The 17,934-nt window shown below is 36.8% G+C and overlaps 1 protein-coding gene across 1 annotated transcript in view; it reads right to left on the bottom strand.

Moving 5' to 3' along the window:
- Positions 1-17,934, bottom strand: part of Epha6 (EPH receptor A6) — a 1,087,127-nt gene that overhangs the window by 771,316 nt on the left and 297,877 nt on the right. The window lies entirely within an intron of this gene.

Below are 17,934 nucleotides of genomic sequence, written 5' to 3'. Positions count from 1 at the left end.
AATTAAATATATTGGGCTGGGAGGATGGAAAATTGTGTAAAAGATGTTTACACAAACATGAAGACCTAAGTATGAAACTCAAGAACTTACATAAAGCCAAGCATGGTGGCAAGCACATCTGTGATCCCAGTACCTTTGTGCTTAGATGATAAGCAGAATGTTAGATGCCAAGAGAATCCCTAGATGCCTGTAGGGCAGCTGGACTGGTAAATCAGCAGCAAATCTAAAGAACAGGTCTTAAACATGTTGAAGGGAAGGACTGACAACTGAGCTTGCCCTTCAACCTCCACATGCCCACTATGGCGTGTATGCATCGCCACTGACACAAGAATATGCACACCGATGAGCACACACACACAACTGAAAAAAAAAAAAAAAAAAAATTGTAGGGGGGGAGAGATGACTCAAAAATTCAAAGGACTGCATACAAGAGAGACCCTGTCTCAATAAAGACAAAAGACAAAAGAAAAAAAAAAAAAAAAAAAAAAAAAAACAATTGTAGGGGTGGAGAGATGACTCAGTACTTCATAGGACTGGCTACTCTTTCAGAGAACCTGGATTCAGTTCCCACCACTCACACAGTGGCTAACAATTACTTGTAACTCATTTCAGGAAATCCACTGACCTCTGCTGGCCTCTGTGGGCATTAAATACAGGGGTCCACTTATACATATGCACACACACATAAAAGAAATATTAAATAAACCAAAAAAATAAAAGAATTATACATATCTAAATAGTACCGTGTGATGCTTTGATTCACTATGTATTTTATAATTTCAAATCTCCTCGAACACTTTAAAACAATCAATGATCATTTAATATATAAAATGAAGCTTTAATTGCCTAGAAAATTTCACAGTCATTCACCACTTAGCTGCCTTCTAACAGAGTGGCTTTTAATAATTTTTATTTATTTATTTATAATATTTATACTGTCTCCCAAGTGCTGGGATTAAAGGCATGTGCCACCACACCCGGCTTAATAATTTTTATTTATTTATTTATAATATTTATACTGTCTCCCAAGTGCTGGGATTAAAGGCATGTGCCACCACACCCGGCTTAATAATTTTTATTTATTTTTATTGACTTTTTTGTATTTTACACAATATATCTTAATTATATTTAGACCACCTCTTCTATCTGCACCCTCCCATAGTTCCCCACTGGATTTCATGCACTATTTCATATAAATTAAGGCCTATTATTGAGTTGAGTTTGGGTCCCCATATGTCCCCTATTGTGAGTTTATGCCCTGGATCCTGGTCAGGCCATCTCTAGTACCACTCCCTTAAAGTTCAACTCTCCCTCGTCCAGCAGTGATCAACTTCCAGTAGTTCATCAGCTAAGGTTGGGGCTTCTTACCCATTCGCTAGCTCTATGCTGTTTGTTTTGTCTGGTTTGAGTTTTGTGGTCTTGGGCATATTGTCACCATTGCTGTAAGTTCATATGAGCAAGTTCCCATGAATCTGGGAAACTGTTTCCTTATGGTCATCTACCTCCCCTTGTTCTTACAGTCCCTGTTCTGTCTTCCACAATGATCACTGAACCCTGGGTGGCAGAGATTTACTATAGGAGCTCTATCTAGGGATGCATATTCTGTATTCTCTTATTCTCTACATTTTGGCCAGTTGTGGTTTTCTGTGTTAATTACCATCTGTTGCATAAAGAAGCTTTGATGATGAGAGTGGAGAGATGCATTAATAATTCTTGAGCCTTAGGTGTAGAGTTTATATGAAAATGTGTCACCTAGGTCAGGATATCTCACAGACACTTATTCTCTGTGCTTGACCAGTTATGGTTCTCTGTAATTGTCTCCATCTGTTGCAAAAGAAGCTTCTCTGATGAGTGGTGAGAGGGTACTTGTCTGTAAATATGAGGATTCATATTTTGAATATAGTAAGAAATTATGTTGGTCTAGTAAGATGGCAAAAGAAGGATTTTTTTCTAGGATCTATGCCCTCTCCAACAATGTGTATTTGGCTGTGCTTACAGTGCCACACGTATGTTCCCTCCCATTGAGCAGGCCTTACTTCTAATTAGACATCTGTTGATTACCCCAAGATAAAAGTATCACTACTGAAACAGTACTGATAGCTGGCTGGACCACTTTTTGTTGTGTAGTAGGGTTGGGAGTTGATTGGATCATTGATATGTTCTCTTCCTTGGCAGCTTGCATAGATTCTTCTAATACTATGAGAGCTAGTCTTTGTCAGACCTTCAGCACCAGATTGGGACTACTGAGACATCCAGCCTTGTGGACTGAGCAACTACAGATTCTTAGCCTCTCCAGTGTGGTACAGCCACTGTTGGACTACTTGGACTCTATCCTGTGAGCTAAGCTGATAAACTCTATACATATATATTCATTCTACCAGTTCTGTTTCGTTGGAGAACTCTGACTAATACAGTAGATAAGTGCACTGTGTCGTACAATGCTCGTGAAGGACAGGAGAGACTGTCGGATCCCTTGGAACTGGAGTTACAGACAGTTGTTAGCTGTCATGTGGGTGCTAGGATGTGAACCCGGGTCTACTGCAAGAACAATCACTGTTCTTAACCTCTGAGCTATCTCTCCAGTCCCAAGGATACATATTTAGCATACAGTAAGATAGTACATTATTCTAGGGATGCAACAATATTTATGTATTTTCTAGGATCTATGACAACTCCAGCCATGTGTATTTGGCTATGTTTACAGCACCACACATAAGATCTGTCCCACTGAGTGGGCTTTAAGTTCAATTAGATAGCTGTTGATTACCTCCAAGATAAAAGTGCTACTACTGCACCAATAGAGATAGTTTACTGTGCTAGTCATTGTTGTGGTTATTTGGTTTTATAGTTGGGTCGGATCATTGATTGGTTTTCTCCCTCAGTAGCTTGCATAGTATCCTCTGAAGCGAGTGTTCAGAGAGGAGGCTTCCATGCAGTTCCAGCTTAATTGCTCCAAGTCCTGTGTCTGAAATATATCCTGTCCTCAGCAATAGGGACCTACCTTCAAGTTCTGGAAGGCAATCAGGGACTGAGGCAATATCCTGTGTTATTTTGGGAGTCTTGTGATTGTATATTGTTCAGCAGATTTTTAAAATATTTTATTTATTACTTTTATTTTTTTGTGTGTATAAGTGTAGTGCCTGCATGTATATAAGTGCATCCATGTCATACAGTGTCTGCAGAGCTCAGAAGAGGGCAATGGATCCCTTGGAACTGGAGCTCTGAATGGTTGTTAGCCACCATGTGGGTGTTGGGAATCAGACTCCGGTCCTTTACAAGAGCAGTCAGTGCTCTTAAGTGGTGAGCCATCTCTCCATTCAGTAAGTTTTTAAACAAAATATATTTACCTCTGGTTTTTTCATAGCACCTAAGCATTATTTATCTCTCTCTCCCCCTGTACAAGTTTCCCTCCTCCCTTCCCAGTTAACGTAGTCCCCATTTTCCACATTTACCACCCAATAACACTATCTCCCTCTCTTAGTTCCTTCTTCCCCTTTGTCTCAATGGTTCCTTTTGTCATGCCCCTATTTCTCAATTGGATATCCCCATGTCCCACATTTCCCCTTGATAACACCTCTCTCCTACTATTGCTTTCTCTTAGACTCCTTCTCCCCCTTTACCGCCATGGTTCCTTTCCATTTTCCTGGTTCCTGTGGTTACATTAGGATATATATACTCACATATAAAGATTAGAAGATAAGATTCACAAATGAGAGAGAACATATGTCGCTTGTTTTTCTGAGTTTGTGTTATCTCACTTAGTATCATAGTTTCAAGTTCCATCTAACACAGTACCTTTATCACTGTGACTCTCCCTAGTACCCTACTTAGATTGCAATCACACAAAACCATTAGCTTTTCAGACTTCATTTTTTTTCAATTATCTGATCTCAAATGATTTATCATTGCTCAGTTTCTAGCGAAATTTTTATAGTGTTTTAAGGAAAATGCAAATGTCACTTCTTACAAATCCTTCCACATTTTCCTCAGGAAAATTTTCTGATTGTATGCTTTCAAGTGCTATGAGTATCTCTTTATTATAAATTGTCAGGACAAAATTGTATCTTGGCACACAAGTTCTAATATATTTCCTGAAATAGTAAATGAGTTTAATCTCCATTGGAATGTCTTCCCTAATGCTTTTTTTTTTGTGAAAGGGTCTCCCATTAGACCTGGATCTCATTGATTGTGTAGACTAGCTTGCCAGTGCATCCAGAAATGGCCTGTCTCAGCCCCTTAGTGCTGGGGTTATAGGTGCATGCTGTCATGCTCAGTTTTTATATGGGTCCTGGAAATCTGAACTCAGTCTTCATGCTTGCACAGCAAGACTTTACTCACTGAGCCATGTCCCCAGCATGGGGAAGAGAGAATCTTAAAAGTAAACACAGAGACAAATTCTGGTCAGTGATGTACATAATCATAATGTTCACTATTAGTTTTGAAGATATTGCAAAACATTTGTAAACCTATTATAAGGATGTGAACATGAGCCTAGGATTATTGGTTGAGGGATATTTCAAAGTGTTGAAAGCCACAGAATAAGCAGATGAAATCAGAATATTTCATGGTCTGGAGTACTTTCTCAACAATATTAGATAAGATGAGGCAAAAAAGTAGCTCTTCAGTGTACTGAGACACTTAGTATCATGACAAGAATTATGGTGAACAGAATTCCCATTAAGTCCTTAATGCATAATCACTTTTATTTTGGGTAAACTTTTTTTTTCTTAAATCCACTTTTAAATAAAATTATAGTTTTGGGTTACTAAACTAAAATTGTATGAAGAGAAAAGTAGTATTCTATTCCATTTTATCTTTTAATATAATGGATAAAAATAAAGGACAAAGCGCATAGATATGTGGCATTATAGTCATATGTAGAGAGATAACTATGTATGTTTATAATTTGATGTACTTACCATTTTAATAACTATTAAATACATAATATATCTGGACCTACATTATGGTAAATTAAAAATATTGACCTGGGCCAGACGTGGTGGCACATCCCTTTAATCCCAGCACTTGGAAGGCAGAGGCAGGCGCATCTTTGTGAGTTCAAGGCCAACCTGGTCTACACAGTGAGTTCCAGGACAGCTGGGGCTACAGGGAGACCCTGTAAAAAAAAAAAAAAAAAAAAAGACAAAAAAATTGACCTATGTTATTACTACAAATTTATCCTAGCTTAGTGGATTAAAATTTTTTATTTATTTAATTATTATTTGTTCTCATTTCCTTTCTGTAGGTGTGATAAAAGACTGATTCAAAGCAACTTAAATGAGAAGAGGATTTATACTTCCAGATCATAGTCCATCATTGAGGGAAGTAAAGGCAGCAATACAAGAAAGGAAACAGAGCAGAAATGTTGGAAGAACACTGTTTACTTGTTTGCTCAATCAGGTTCATGCTTTTGTATACAGCCTAAGACCACTTGCTCAGGAAATGATGCTGCCCACTATAGGCTGCGTCCTCCTATATCAATTAACAACTAAGGCAAGCCCCCACAGACATGCCTATAGGCCAGTCCGATCTGGGAAGTCCCTTAGTTGAGACTCTCCTCCCAAATGACTCTCAGTGGGGCCAAGTTGACAATGAAAGCTAATTAGGACATTATTATTATAATTAATTATTATTATGTTTGTATGATATATATGGTGTGTGTGTATGCATGTGCATGCAAGTGTATAGATACCATGCTATTTATGTGAAAGTCAGAGGACAACTTTAAGGAGGTGGTTTTCTCCTTTTACTTTCTGTTCCAGAGATTAAGATCAGGTCATCAGGAACACAGGTCATCAGGCATGCACGGTTAGTATTTTACCCACTAAGTCACCTCACTGGCTCTTAAAATAATAATCATTTTATTATAGTTCACATTTGCATAAGCCAGAAATTTGGTTAGGATGCAGCTGAGCAATGCTACCTGTGTTGTCTGTCTAGTATAAACAGGCCTGGCTGCAGAATCTTCTTCATTCACTCACTGGTCTTGGTGTGGACAACTAAAGAAAGGACTCTTTGAGATTGTGAAGAGAAATATCTGCATGCATTGTTTCAGTGTGGAGGCCACAGGATATGTGGGTTTCTTATATAGTAATGTGTTCAGACAGTAAAAGCAGTCCAGGTTAACAGCCATAAAACTTCTGATGATACAGCCTTAGAAGTCCAAAGTGGTATTTCAGGCATGTTTGATTAGAGAAGTAAGAAGATAGTCAAACAAATGAAGTATTGCGTTCTGGTTGAGCGAAAGTGCTTCCTCATGAATTGTAAAGAAACAGATTTATAGTAGTTTACCTGTCTGTGAAAGGATAAAAATAACAAGTGTCAGAGCTAGAAGGGATTGCAGTTGTAGGTAAGTAACCATAATTAAATCAACCTTTTGTTGTTTCAGTTTATTTTTTGAGACAAAAAAATGTAGCTCAGACTCAGATCTCAGAGTCACTGTATAACTAAAAATGCACTTGAATTTCTAATCCTCCTTTCTCCACCTCCCAAGTCCTGATATTAGAGGCATGCATAGTTCATTATTTGTTTTGTTGTGATAGGATCTCCTGTAGCCCAACTTGGCCTCAAACTTACTGTGTAGCCAAGGGTAAACCTAAATTATTGGCCCTCTTACTTCCACCTGTGATTACCAGGCATAACCCATCAAGCGTAGTTTATATAGTCCTGTGGATTGAACCACATAGCATGCTTCTTATATACTAAGCAAGTGTTATACCAATGGAGCTTCATCCCAAACTCCTAAGCCACTCTTTCAGTATGAACAAAGGAGATACATTTTGTCAAAGTACTTTTCCATGAAATTATAAGTGAATTTTATAAGTATCAATAATTACTGACACAAATTTTAAAAACTGTACAGGCCACATACTTTTTAAAAGCTGAATACCTACTTTGATTTTTCTAAAGAGAAACCTAAAAGTGCAGTCACACCCTCAACAAGATGCTTGTCAAAACTCCAGTGGTGTCCTTGAAGTTGGCTCTAGAAAGGAAGTTGGCATCTATTCCAGAAGGAAAGAATCTTAAATGAATTAGAGATGACCAGAAACTTCAAAGGAACTTTTCCAGGAGACATATGTTGGCCTGTTGACGTTATTTACACAGCTCCAAAAAAGTAATAACTTGGCACTTAGTCAAATCTATAATTTATTTGGAAATAAAAAATTAATAGCAACATGAGAAGTATGCAGTAGACACAAAGACGCACAAAGACAAATTGGAAAGGAAGGGCAAAATTGAAAACATGAACTATTGTACATTATAAAAGAATTTTACATTAACAGACACTAAACTTCAATTTGAAAAAAATACAATATGTTTACTGGTAATCAACATATTATTTGGTGATTGAAATGCATTGTAATCATGTATCTCATTTACATTTCTGGCTATTTTAAAATAATTTTTCCACAGTAATAGTCAGGGAAGGGTTAGTAACTTGCACAAAATATGGTGAAATAATTACAAGGGATATTTAAGGTACATAATTCAGCCAAAATAATTAAAAATAAGAAATTAATTATTAAGATGTTGTATTACATTGAGACTGCTCAGAGTAATACCTCACATTTAAAAAAGAAATGTAAAATATTTGTAGCACTGTTCAGTCACTCTCACTAACTCCCTTTTCTGACAGGGCAAAATGTAATTTTTTTCTGTCCCTGGAATAGGTTTGTCCCAAGCATGAATCTCATCCTTACAACTGAACAGTTATGTGATCTAGTTGAATTACTCATTTTCTCTTTCTTTCTTCCTTATCTGCAGAGTGAGTGTTTAGGCATTTGATAATTCATATAATGAGACCTTATGTTCCCTTATTACCTGGGAAACTGTATGGGAATGATAGCTGCCATTATCATTTCTCTTTGTTAACTTATCTGGGTGATAATCAGACAGAAACCTACAATATACCATTAAAACTTTCTTATTTTCTGATATTGTACTCATAACAATTATTTAGAGAAAATTAATCTCTGTTGTACTGTGCATATTTCACCTACTTTTATCATGTGTTTTTTATCTCCAGGTGACTATTCAATTATGATCAGGGAAAGGAAATCAAAATTGTTAGTAAAAATAGCTTCTGTTTATTAACTTCCTGTTCTACTATAAAACACAGCTCTAATCTCTTAGGGAATAAGAGGTAGTTCATTATAGACCCAAATATGAATGTCTTTTTCCCAGGAACCTGGATTCAGTTTACCCCAAATAAAGTATTCTAATGTAGTAATTCTTGCACGAAATTTTTATTGTAATAGAACAAAGAAAGTTCTATTAAGACACTGTTCAATCACATTGATAGAACATCATGTAAGTTGATTACAGCTAAGTGGAGATATCTTCACAGTCTCAGCTGCTTTTTAATGACATTCTTAGCCTTTGGGTAATAAGAAGCTAGTGACACAAAACAAGGATATCTAACAGTCACAGGGCAAATATTAAGTCAAACAATGACATGGGCAACTGATGGCTATTAAGGGGGTATGGCAGTTGAAGAAAATTTGGTTCTGAAGCTGTAACATTCCAGCCCTCCACAATCACAGCAATTAGACAAATCCTAGTAGAATCCTCAACAACTGGGGCTTTTATTCTGGGAACTTGGGGTTCTCCATCAGATTTTTATCAGAGTATGAGGAGAAAGATGGGAGACAACTTGACAGAGAATACGGAGACCTCTAATTATCCACATCTGGAAGGATATACGTTGTTTTACAGCATATCTAGTGTCATGTGTAAGTCACATGACATATCAAGCTAGAAGGTATGCTGGAAAATTGTATCCAGAAGAGTGACAAATAGGAAAAAAAAAGGAGGGGGTACTCAATTAATGCAGTGTATTGTTTCTGGCACAACATATTGTTTGTTAGTTGCAATATTTTTGAAATCACATGTAATCCTTAAATTACTGACCATGCCTATAATGATAAGACAAATACTGGGAAATAAAATATTGATTTTATACAATATGAAATAGATTTCTTACAAAAAATCACAACTCATCCAATTTTATGTTTTACAGGGCTTATACTGAGTTCAATAATGTATAACTATATTATTTCAACTGCGAACCTAGAAACTTGCACCTACTTGTGAAAGAGATATACTGTTGCTCTGGAGCTGTAGTGAAAAGCTTCTAATCATGTAGTTATTAAAAACTGAAAAAGTATAATGATTAAAAAAATTCTTCAAAGCATAAAAATTTGCTCCTTAATAATTAGTAGATGTGAAAAACATTATCATTGAAATCTACCTGATGACTTTATAAATCCATGCTCACATGCCAAGGAGCTCAGAAAGTAATTGACAGGGACTAGCAGTAATCTGATATGTAGAAATTAGAAATGCATGTGCAAACATCTTAATGTCAATTGCACTAAAAATGACGTTTTCTGTGTGAAAAAATTCAATGTTTAAAAAAATCACTTCTTTATTTCAAAGTCAAAAAGGAGCTGAGGAGTGACTCAGTGGATAAAGTGCTTGCCTTGCATGATGAGCAATATGAACTGTGAACCTGACAGGATCTTGGATCACCTAAGGGACAAGCTTCAGGGCATACCTGTGATTGATTGTCTTGATTGGGTTATTTGAAGTGAGAAGATCCATCTTAATTACAGATGTGACACTATCCCATGGGCTAGGGTCTTCGACTAAAGGAAAAGGAAAGGGTGAGCTAAGCACAAACATGTATCGCTCTCTGCTTCCTGACTGTAAGCACAGTGTGACCAGCTGCCACAATCTCCTGCTTCAGTGACCTGCCCACCATAATGGACTGTAACTTTAAGCTGTGGACCAAACTTTTCTTTTATGTTTTCTTCTTGTTAGTTATTGTGTCAGAGCAAAAAGGAAAGTAACTAATATACTCTTCAAGCAGAAGGACTAGAAGGTTAATGCCAAGGATTCACATAAAGCCAGATTTTGTTACATGTGTCTATAATCCCAGCCAGCCTACTGCAAAATGGAAGGTTAAAGCAAAAGAATTCTCAGATGCTCCAAGGCCAGCCAGACTGGCTATACAACAGTAGACACATAAGAAACCCCACCTCAAAGAAGGTGGAAGGTAGGAAACAGCACCCAAGGTTGTCCTCTGACCTACACGAACAGCATGACATGACGCATGTTCCTGTACTTATACTCACACATACGTGAACATGTCAAAACAAAGTACTTTCTAATTTAAAATCTACAGTTGAGAGGAGAAAATGTTTACATTTTATGGTTGACAAAACATGATGGAAAAAATGTGAACAAGATCTGCTGAAAATAGATTCTCCAGCTGTGATTAAGAATACAGAAGTCTAAACTCAATTAATGGATATACTTGTTGACTTTCAGCTTCACTGCTTCACTGGAATAATTACTTTATATTAACATAACAACAAGCCAATAATCAACAGTCTAAGTCTCAGGTCACTGAATACTTCTACATATATATATATATATATATGACTTTTAATTTGATATATTTATCATAGATTTATGTAAAATTTTGGTTTCTATTTTTATGCTTGAAATTAGAGAATTTCATAAATCATTAGTGAAAGTGTTACCTTACTGTTTATTCTATCATTATGTAAGTTCAATAGAACTACATTTAGATAGACATTCAGAGCAGAAGCCACTGATCTTTATCAATCATTAAACGTGAAAGTTGCTCTTTTTCATATATTTATACAGCAAAGAATTGTTTTTCACACCTTCCTGTTTTCTGTCATAACGGACCTAGAAACAGCCTTTTTGAGGTTATTATCAAATAAGCAAATATATGTCACATAATGTACCTTAACATGTTATAAATCTTGACTACATGACATCGCCTAATTCACACTGCAAATCTACCTTGACATCTTGTTTTCAAGTTCTCTCTCTATAGTTTTTGAGAACTTTTTTGCTTCTCCTATAAATTACATTGCTTATCCAGGTTGAATACATAAGAAGGCTATGTGAGAAAGCAGGAGATTTAAGTAATCTTATGCATTAAATATTAAATTAGAAATTCTGGTTTATTAGATTCAATAGCTGTAAATGGGGTAATACACAAATAATTTAAATAGTCAGAGACAAAAAAGAAAGTTCTTGTGTAATTTTAGAAGCCTGTTGATGTAGTTCATTTGCTCCTACATCACCTCAGTGCATGATGGAGGGAATGTGAGCAGAGGTCATTCACTGCATGGTTGGGTGTGAAAGAGAGCTGAGACATACCCTTAATGACTTCCTAGGAGACTCTATCTCTGGTTTCCACTATCTCCCAATAGCACCAAGCTAGGGACTGAGCTTAAACTCATGTGATAAGGGGAGATTCAAGACCCAAGCCATCACAATATTTTACTCAGTACTGGGCTGACTTTGACTGCAGGTGCCAATGTTTGTTCTCCCTATATTGTATTAAATACCTACTTTGCTTTCTGGTTTTTTTTTAATTAGCACTGCAATTATTTAAGCCATTACTATGTAAACTTAAAAATATTAAGCATCATATATAAGAGGCCGGAGTTTACCAGTAACTTTTCCTTTCAAAAAATAAATAAATAAATAAAAACAGAAAACCTGAATATACTGACTTTAGTCTACCATGTCTCACTGAGAATTTAAATGTCTAGGTCAGCATAACTCATGACAGGTTATATTCTTCTTTTGAGATATATTCAGAGGTTTAGGAAAATAATAAGACATGAGGTTGAAGGCCAAGCATTCTCAATACTTATGAAGACAGTAAATCTCATTATTTGTCACTACTCTTAAACATATTTATGTACTGCAATTAAATGCTCATGGGTTAAAAATATATGTAAGCTATAGTAAACTTCTAAACTGCTCTACATATAGCTTTACTATGAAAATATCAGTACTCCATATCTCGATCTATACCTATATGGCCTTGAACTCACATTGATCTGCCTGCCTCTGCCTCCCGAGTGCTGGGATTAAAGGCATGCGCCACCACGCCTGGCCACCTATCTATTGTCTATGTATCTATGTATCTATGTATCTATGTGTCTATGTTTGTATGTATGTATGTATGTATGTATGTATGTATGTATGTATCTATCTATCTATCTATCTATCTATCTATCTATCCATCTATCTATCATCTATCATCTATCTAATAATGTAACACACATTAACAATATTACTGTATAATGAGCTGCATGTTAAGTCCTCAGTCCTTTTTCTTTCCCACCATTCTCAGAATGGAGTCATTCAGTTTAGGATTCCAGGGCCTGGAGAGATAGCTCAGTGGTTAAGAGCTCTGGCTGCCCTTGCAGAGGACTTGGGTTTGAATCCCAGTATCCACATGTCCACTAACAACCATCCTTAACTATAGTTCTAGGGGATCAATGTCCTCTCCACAAGCATTTCACAACATGGGTACACTTACATACAAGCAGGCAATACACTTATACACAAAAATAATTAAAATAATACATAAATTTTCTTTAAAGTTCATGGATCCAAATATATCACAAATGATGGCATTCTTTCCAGGACTATTATGATGGAAGAAAGGGATGAGAAATCAGGAGTTCTCAAAATATGGCCCCTGGACCATATCATTTTAGGATTTAATAATAAGGAAAAATCACTCTCTAGACTTTTTGAAGATGAAACCGTAGTTGGGGACTACTTGATTTTCACCTATCAATGTAATGATGCACAGTAATGTGAGATCCACTCATATTTTCAGCTATAACTTATTCACATAGGCATATGTAGCTGATAAAAATGCCAAGAAATGCAGGGTTATTTTCAGCAGCTATATGTTTCACTGAAATCAGGCATTTAAATAAAAAAAAAATAGCTAAAAGAAAAAGCATGATCCTGACAGTTTGGCTTTTGAAATTATACCTCCCTCCAATAAAGCAAATTCTCAGTGTTTACATTATGCAGCCCAAGTTAACCTTGAACTAGTAATCTTCTTGTTTCAGCCTCTTGAACAATGAGATTAAAGATGTGTGTAACCATGCCCAATTACATTCAACTTCTCTCAGAAAAATGCCTTGGATTAAAGCATATGGAGCTGAAGAGGTGGTTTAGTGGGTAAAAGCCTGAGGACATGAGTTTGATCCCTTGAAACCACATGATGGAAGGATAGAACTGATTCTGCAAGATGTCCTCTGAAACTACACATGAGCCCCCTGGGACAATTCTTACCCCTTCCACACCACACAAACACACAAAGTAAATTTGAAAATATAAAAAGTATGTGCTACTTTTCTAGTTATTTATTCGTCTCAAATGCAGTTCTTTTCTATTACTCAATTCTTAAACTTCACACAAGTAATGAATGAGGTTTCCCAGTGTCATCATTTTAACAATAAGAAAACTGATGCTTCTAAATGATAGGCTTGTTATGATTTCACACCTGGTGAAGGAGTCAGACCTATAAATTGCTTTACCTTATCTAAAATATTTAATAATCTTCATTATTCCACATCCATGTAATGAGTGCTACATTCTCCTGTTTTACATGTATATATATTTATTGACTTTTATGAATTTTATACACATCTTAATAGTCTTTATACTTCCTTACCGATCCCCACCCTCCCAGAACCTCCTCACTGGATTTCATGAATTCTATCATTTATGTTATGACCTATCAAGCCAAGTTATTGTCCTCTGACATCCCTCAATGCAAATTCATCTGCTGAAGTCTAGTCAGCCCATCTAAAGTCACTCCCTTAAAGATCAGCTCTTTCTTAACCGGTTGTAATCATCCACCCAATAGTTCTTCAGCTAAGATTGGGGCCTACTACCAATTTCCAGAGTTCTGTGCTGGGATTTTGTCTTCTTGAGTTGCGCATGCTGTCATCATTTCTGTAAGTTCGTATGAGCAATGTTCCAGAAGCCCGTAAGACTGTTTCCATATGGTGATGCACCTCCTCCCAGGACTCTTAAATTCTTTCTGCCCATTCCACAATGGTTCCTGAGCCCTGGAGCCATTGTCCTCTGTTGAATGAGGGCGCTTCATTGATGAGAGTTCAGAGATGCATTATTGACTTTCCAGTACCTTAGCTTCCCTCTTTCTTTGTACATCAAAATACTATCTTCTTGCAACTTTTCCCCATAAAGATTTTGAAGTCTTTTAAAATACAAAAAGCTAAAATAATAGTTTAAATAGCAAGAGAGCAAGAATGTTACAACTGTAGTGCTAATCAAAATGAGATCTAATTGACATTTTTCCATTTCTTCTTTATATTTCAATCATTGAAACTTCAAAGAAATAACCTGATTTTAGTGAGAAATGTTAATAACTCAAGATACATAGCTGCCTAGCACTAATATTTCTAAACTTTGAAGTTAAGCTATTATGATAAAACAATCTTCAGAAAGGATGACAATGGATGCTAAATTGTTGCTTGCTTGTTCTTGCATTGAATAAAACGAGAAAACAATTGTTATGACAGAAGCTATAATGAGAATTGAAAGTAATTAAAAATTACTGTTTCCTTGTTACATCGTGAGGAGAATATTCAATTGTATTAAAGCTGCTATTCGACTTAGTGTTTTGGGAATACTTTCTGCCTGGCTTCTACTACCAGAGACTATCTGATAATTAATTCTAGCATATCAGAGCGCTCATATGTATGTGAAAATTCGCATGTAGTTTACAAATATGAAATTAAATATAACATGTTTAATAAAACAAACATCAATAGTAAGTATACATTTTAGAGTATAGAGTAAAAGAAACTTGATACTTTGTTTTGTTTTTTTTGTTTTTAACATTGTCCTAGTTTGTTTCTTCAGTGCTGTGACAAAACACTCTGACCACTACCAACTTGAGGAGAAAGGGTTTATATGTCTTACATCTCCTGGGTCACAGTTCATCAGGGAGCCCAGTGTAGGAACTCAGGGCAAGAACCTGGAGGCAGGAGCTGGAGCACAGGCCATGGAGGAATTCTGCTTAAAGCTTTGCTCCCCTGGCCCCTGCTCAGCCTGCCTTCCTATGCAACACAGGTACACCTTCCCAGGGGTGGCACCCCCCACTGTGGGCTGGGCCCTCCCATATCACACAACAATCAAGAAGATGCCTCACAGACATGGCCACAAGCCAGTTCAATGGAGGCAATTCCCCAGTTGAGGCTCCCTCAACCCAGGTGTGTCAAGTTGACACTAAAACTATCCAGCACAAACATAGAGTCTCATTCTAGCACCAGCTGACCTGGAACTTAGATCAGGCTAGCTTCCATTTCACAGAGATTCACCTGCCTCTGCCTTCTGAGTGCTGTGATTAAAGGGGTGCACCACCATACCTAGCTTGACTTTTATATAATATTTTATTAAATATAAATGTATACATCAATTGATTTTTTGTAAATTTCATACAGCAATCATTTTTGAGAATCATACAATGTTATTTTGATTATATTAGTCTTCCTCCTCTTAATATATTCTCAAATCCAGTCCCTTTAAAAAAAGGAAAAAAGAAAGACTTTATTGAAAGTCCGAGTAAATTTGATGCTTTTATTGTCCTTGATGTTAAGTTTTCTGCTGTTGTGTATGTAACTGGTGTGAAGGGTTGTCGAGCCATTATTTAGGGATATTCAGATGTTCTGAATCTATGGCCAGTGGGATAGCCCAGAAAGCAAGCAGTTGTAGAACAAGCCTGATGACCTGACTAGATTTCCAGGACTCACATAAAAAGGTAAGAGGTGGTGACATTCATTTGTAATCCCAGCACTCATACAACTAGATGACACCTGCAAGCAGAGGACTCTAGGGTCAGGAAGCTTATGATCCAATGTGTCTGGAGTATGAAGCGCAGAAGAAAAAATGAGAAAAACCCTTTTTCATAAGATAGAAAGTGAGAGCCAACTCAGGAAGCTGTCTTCTGACCTCTACGTGCTTGCTGGGGCGGCAGCTCTCACATGCTCTTACATACAAACATCACACACACAAACACACACACACACACACACACATACACATACATACTTTTATAGAAAAAATTTAAAAAGACATCTGAACCTCATTGCTCTATTCATACCCTGTCTGAAGTTGCACAGTTATTGGCTGAAAAGAAACATTTTTCAATCTCATAAATGTAGCTGTTTTACATGGACAGAGTCCCAAGATATAAAAAAGGAAGTATTTGATATTACTACTCCTCTGAGAGAAAGTGATCATAAAATAAATGCACTATCAAATAGTTATGATTTCATAAAATGAGCATTATTAGGATGAATAGGATAGAAATACTGTAGTGCCCTGAAAAGAAGAGGGAATAGATGATCGTTTCATGTACGTGGACAGAGCTCATGATACTGATGTTTATAGCACATGCATCTACACTAACCTTCAAACCTGTCTTTTGGGAATATTACTCTTTTTCAATAGGAATAAGAATTGTTAAAATCACTTTTTAAAACCATACAGTTAGGTAAAAGAGCTAGACATGTACAAAGAATTTATACTATCTTTCTCAAATATAGAGTAGACACACGAAAATAGTTATATTACCAAGGATTTTATTTCTCAGCTCCTGTTTCCCTCTAGAGGGCTCTGCTGACGGGATTTCGCTCATAAAGGTAGCTGGTTCAATTCAAGAACAAGGTGTTTACAAAGCTGCTGGACTATCTCCATGTTCTCTACCAAGCAGATAAAAGTAGACTTAGAGGCTTTATGTAAGACAGGAGCCAGGAGCAAGGAGGGACCTATCCTCTTCTTTCTGTGGAGGATAAATGATTTACATTGCTATCAATGCTACCATATTTGTTGATTTGGGTGGTGGTATTGACTATTGTGTAAGTCTGTTACAACCAATAAGTGACAAAAGCAAAAAGGAAACTGATCCTGAGACCCACGATGGGCGTTACTTGTTCTTCAGAACTTCTATTCAGACGATTGGAAGTCTTTTAGTCTTAAGAGAAATAAATGTTCAATATTCTAATATTGTGTCTTTGATCAAGAAGTTATACTACATACTGAAAAGAATACTTATAACACTATTAATCAGATTTTATATATGCCATTCTGGTTTGTTTCTCCATTGCTGTGCCAAAACAGTCTGACCAATAGCAACTTGGGGAGGAAAGGGTTTATTCGGCTTGCATCTCCCGGATCACAGTTCACCAGTTCATCAGGGAGCCCAAGGTAGGAACTCAGTGCAGGACCCAGGAGGCAGAAGCTGGAGCACAGTCCATGGAGGAACGCTGCCTACTGGCTTGCTCTCCTGCCCCTGCTCAGCCTGCTTTCTCATGCAACACAGGCCCACCTGCCCAGAAATGGCACCACCCACAGTGGACTGGGCCCTCCCACATCGCTCAGCAATCAAGAAGGTGCCCCACAGACATGGCCACAAGCTCCCCAATTGAGGCTCCCTCAACCCAGGTGTGTCAAGTTGACGCACACATATGCTAAAGAACAAAATGTAAGTAACTCATTAAGTGACAGTGAGGATAATAACAGTCATCCTGAGCAAAATTCTCACAATCAATATACATCTGTGTTTCAGATCCAGTAGACACGTATATTCAGGGATAATCAACCACCTTATTTTTGTTCAGATACGCATTTAACAAAGTTTAGGGAAGTCAAGCATTCGACACCTAGGGTGTGATTTCAAAATATGGTCTCTGTGTAATTATTAACATTTTGTCTGTAAAACTACCAATGGCATCACACCCCTTCAGCATTCTTTGTGATATCTTCATTGCTTGGCAAAATGAGTGGCATAGAATACAATCTGGTTTTGTACACACATATTGTAACACATAAAAGCGGCAAGGAATTGTAAGAGCAATGTTATGCTCATCCAGAGAAACGGTACAATGTATTTCTACTTATGGTAATGGAGACATTTTAGAATTAAAACTTTGCTAACCAAAATACATTAAAATTTAAAATAATGTTTTGGTTGTTAGCTTTAACCTTTAACAGCTGTGCTATCCCTCCAGCCCAAAATTAAACATAAAACTTTTAATTTTGAATATT

The sequence above is a fragment of the Nannospalax galili genome, unplaced genomic scaffold, assembly GCF_000622305.1.
Source record: "Nannospalax galili isolate Female #2095 unplaced genomic scaffold, S.galili_v1.0 scaffold821, whole genome shotgun sequence".
NCBI lineage: Eukaryota > Metazoa > Chordata > Mammalia > Rodentia > Spalacidae > Nannospalax > Nannospalax galili.
The sequence above is the reverse complement of the archived record's forward strand: the minus strand, read 5'-3'. Positions and strand labels throughout refer to the sequence as shown.